We start from the raw sequence: 5,000 nt of genomic DNA on the forward strand, positions 1-5,000 counted from the left end.
GTCAAGATTACTCAAGGCAATGTTGAAGAAGAAGGTTGGTTTTTTTTTTTTTTTTTTTTTGGTCTTCAAAAAATGGTGACCCTATGTGTGTAATTCATTTCTTTTAACTGCTATGAAATGTTCCATTGTATGACTATACTACATTTCACTTAGCCATTCTACTATTTACATATATAAAAGGATAAAAAACAGATTGAAAGGACACACATTATATTCTTGATAGTGAGTGTCCCTGAGAAGGGAAAGGGAGGAGGATGGACTGGAAGGTCAAAGGAGATTTCATTTTTCCTGTGAGGTTATCATGTCAGACACATCTTATGCATCTCCTAGCTTCTCTTGGCCTTGCCAGTCTCTTAGGCCCTTGACCCCTTACTCTGCCTCAGTCATTGTCACAGCAACTGAGTCACTGCAGGTTGATGTGGTTCCACTAGAGGCTGACCAACCACATACTCAGAATTTCTGGTTCTTCCCACTATTTCTAAACTTGGATGAAACAATCTGCAGTGGGACTTGCTTTTGGCTTTCCCAATGGCTGCCCAAAGGGGCCAGATAAAATTCTGTGCTTCTCAGCTGGAGTCAGGGGGCATTTGGCAAAGTCTGGAGACATTTTTGATTGTCACTGCTCATCCTACGTGTGGAGGTGATACTGGCATCCAGTGACTAAAGGCCAGGGATGCTACTAAACAACCTACAGAGCACAGAACAGTCCCCACAACAAAGAATTATCTGGCCCAAAATGTCAATAGTGCCTATGTTGAAATATCTTGCTTGGTGTAGTGGTTAAGAGCAAAAACAAAAACAGAAAAAGCCCAGTTGCCATTGAGTTGATTCTAACTCAGCAAGCCCCTGTGTGCCAGAGCAGGGACTCTAAAAATAGACTAGTTGTGTGATTTCAGACAAGTTACTTTACTTTTCTATACTTCATCTTCCTCATATGTAAAATGGGTAGAAAAACTGCATCCACCTCACATAGTTGTTGTGAGGATTAAATGTGTTGATAATTGATATAAAGCATGTATGTCAGCAAATGGCACATAGAGTATGTTAATACAAGTATAGCAATAATAGCAGCTGTAGTAATTGCCATGAAGAAGAGATACATGGACTAATCTTTTGAGTTAACCATTCACAAACTTCAAAACTAATTGTTTCTAGTTACATATGTCTCACAATACACCTTATGACTGATTGTAGCACAGTGATAATATGGTTTACTGATTTTAAGATGCATATTTTCTCACATTTTGATGTCTCTAAAGACAGGATGTGTCTTACAATCATGATTGGCAGGTGTCTGTCAGACAAAGTTGTCACTCTCTGAGCATGTGCATAGAGTCTTAGAGGGTATCAGTGGATTGGAATGAAATTCTAGGGCCAGAAAGGAAGATCCCTTTTAAGAAATGGTACTTCACTTATGTTGTTGATGGTCCTAGAAAATATAATGTGAAAAACATGGTCATTAGTGATACTAAGTCAAAGTGGTTCAGAAGAGTTGACTCCTCTGAAGTGAATTAATTTTGCTTACATTTTCCTTTTTTATGTATGTAGAAAAGTGATATATTATCACTAATTAGTGAAACTAAATGTACACATAATGTTGAATATAAAACAAACTCTGCTCTGTAAACTTGCACCTAAAGCACAATTTAAAAAAAAAAAAGTGATATATTATCAAACATATCTAAGTCTAAAAGGGCTCTTTCATAAGTACATAATAAACACTCTACATGTTCAGAAAGCTTTATGTCATAATTTAACTGTCAATGTTTCTCTTTTTTTAGTGGTAGATGAAATAATGATGCATCTTATAACTGATGACATCACAGACTTGATGATACATGTGTAACAACCATATTCACTGCCATTTATTGAATGTTTATAAAGTTCTGATCAGTCTACATATGTTATCTCATGTAATCTTCTCAACAGTTCTATGTATGTATGTACATTGAAAACAGTGAGGACCGGAACTCAACGGGACTGCCTTGCTTTTCCAAGTCTTGCAAGTTTTCTGCCTTTGACAGGGTGCAGTCTTACCACTTCTCTGTTGCTCTCTTTTAGTGGAAAATACTTGAGTTTTCCTTCTCTGACAGGTGTCTGCCTTACACAGGTTCTGACTTTCACAGATTTTATTGTGTATATGTATGTAGTATGATTGTTTACATTTCTCTAATAAGCAAACTAAGACTCAAAGAAGTGAAGTACTTTGCCCAGAGTCAACAGCTGAGAAGCAGAGATAGGATTTGAACCCAGTTAATCTAGACCCTAAAGCCTTAATGTGAAACCTCTGTATCCTGGTTCAGACCTATAGTCAAAGCCTGCATTTTTTCTTCCAAGGGTTGTTAACCCAGAGCATGGATAGCAATGACAGAAGACAGCTGGGCCAATGTTCAACAATGTGTAGGCTGGTCTTCCCCACTGACACTGTCTTCTCCATCTCTCAGCACCACTAGACATCCCCTAACACAGCACAGTGTGGACCACAGACTAGACCTGCCCATCCGGTGGTAGAATACAGCCAGAAATGTTACTGACACAACGCAAACACAACACACTGCAGCTGAGTCGGCTCCAACTCATAGTGACCCCTCCTTGGGTTTCTGAGGTAGTATCACTACGGAAGTAGATTGCCCAACCTTCCTTCCGAGGAGTGGCTGGTGGGTTTGAACTGCCAGCCTTCTGGTTAGCAGTCAAATGCCTTACGCGCTACGCCACCAGAGCTCCCATGTTACTGACACAGAGTGCCAAGTTAAGAAACTGACAGTCTCCAAGCCTCCCTTTAGGAAGCAAAATTCATGTACTATAATGATTCAAAAGGATAGAGATGTTTTATAAGCAACAGATAAAAATCATGTGTCCTCAGATTGAACCACACCTTTGGATTTTTCTCTTGATCCTTTTAACAAGAAAATTCTGTCTCCACAGATTCCAGAAAATTGTGGAGCAACACAGAGTCATGTTAGCCAAGTATCCAAAGGTAATGTATACAACTGGCATCATCAGTGTGTAAATAAATTAAAAAAAAAAATCATGAGCCCAGATGTATCCCATTAGTATCATCAAGACTTAAATCCAACTTATGCCTCCTTTCCAACACTGTGGGCCTTCCCAAGTCTTCCTGCCATGTAGGTTGGTGAGTAAAGCATATTGCCTGATTGTAGGGGAGAGGGGGCACTGGAGGGGAATCAACCAGTGTTCAAGTCTTATAGGTCAATATTGTGACCTTGAGCAAGTCACTTAACTGTCTTGGCTCAATCTTTAATATGGCCTCTGCCCTGCCCCAAGTTCTAAAACAAAATGGTAACTCTCTTTCAGTCTCTCCCATAATCCGACGAAATCTGGTTTTCATTTTCATCATCTTTCAGGGCTTCTGAGCAAGTTCCTGTGCCCTACTTCTCTCAACAACTATAACGATTTCCACCTGCCTTTATAATTTGTTCCTAGGACAGGCAAAACCTCTTGACAGGCTGGCTGTCTTGCATCCATTGGATAAGTGCTTGAAATAGGGTCTCTCCCCCCTCACCTGCCCTTCCCCAACGTCCAGGTCCAACTGCATCAAGAATTCAGCAGTGCTCTGTAAGCTCACCCAAAGTACAATTAAAAAATTTAAAAAAGAAGTGTGGCAGCTTGCGCTACGGGGGGCAGGAGTTTTGTTTTCCCTCTGCTTTGCCAAAGTACTCATTCTGATGAGCAAGACAAAGACTGGGGCATTGGGTTGTTTCCTGCACCGTTGTCCCACCCAGGTCATGGAAGTTGGCAACTCCAACTACTCCTGACAGAGAAACCCATTAAAAGGAAGGGATTTTCTCAATGTCTCACAGCAACTGAAGGCAGAGTTGGGATGCAAGTCCTGACTCCAAGTCCAACCCCTTAGGGCAAAGGAGTGGGAAGATTCTGTGCTATGTGATCAAATAAATCTGCATTTAAACCCAACATTGCTGCTGACTTAGTGTGTATCCTCTGCTGCCTCTTTTGTTATTATTGTTAGTTGCCGTCTAGTCACTCCAACTCATGGTGACCCCGTGGACAACAGAACAAAATATTACCTGGTCTTATCCCATTTTCACGAATTGTTGTTATGCTGGAATTCATCGTTGTGGCCATTGTGTATTTTGAATGCCTGCCAACCCAATGGGCTTATCTTCTAGCACTATATCAGACAGTATTCTGCTATGATGCAATGGGTTTTCATTGGCTGATTTTCAGAAATAGATGACCAGACCTTTCTTCCTAGTGTGTCTAAGTCTGTAAGCTCCACTGAAACCTTTTCACCATGGGTGACCTGCTGGTATTTGAAATACTGGTGGCATAGAAGACAAGTATTGATTTGAGTGAAGTGAAGAGCAATGTACCAAAAGTGAGTGATCAACACGGTGGCACTGAGGAAGAGGAAGACAGAAAGAGAGGTACACAGGAAGTACAGACAACAAAGATGAACCCTTTTGTATGTACAGTGTTGCATTGTCAGTGGTGGCAAGCATTGATCTACAGGTGGATAGATGGGTGGACAGGCTGAATGATCAGGTATGTCTATGCAGGGAGGAGTGTGCCCATGACCATGCATAGGGTTGGCAGATGATGTTTCTATATGCATATCTGTATGAGCTGTAAGAATGTCTAGGTATATAGTAGAGTTGATAAGGGGCAAGATTTGGTGGCTTCTTGGCCACAGCCAGCTACCCAAAAAAGCAAGTAGTTGGACCTGCGGGCTCAGAACTATGGTTATAGGGCACATCAACTCAACTGGCATAACATACTACACAAAAACATTGTTCCACATCCTACTTCAGTGAGTAACAACTGGAGTCTTAAAAGCTTGCAAGCGGCCATTTAGATGCATCTATGGGAACTTCCCATCATTGAAGCAGATGAAAAGATGTTGAAACCCTCTTATTCAAGGGGGAAACAAACTAAAACGACACTGATAATCATATGCAAATTATACCATAGAAGCTACTTTTTAAAAAAATACAACACTGAGATTAGCAAAGATAAAAAAA

This window comes from Orycteropus afer, unplaced genomic scaffold (assembly GCF_000298275.1).
Source record: "Orycteropus afer afer isolate SDZICR_OR568_19922 unplaced genomic scaffold, OryAfe1.0 scaffold00313, whole genome shotgun sequence".
Taxonomy (NCBI): Eukaryota; Metazoa; Chordata; class Mammalia; order Tubulidentata; family Orycteropodidae; genus Orycteropus; species Orycteropus afer.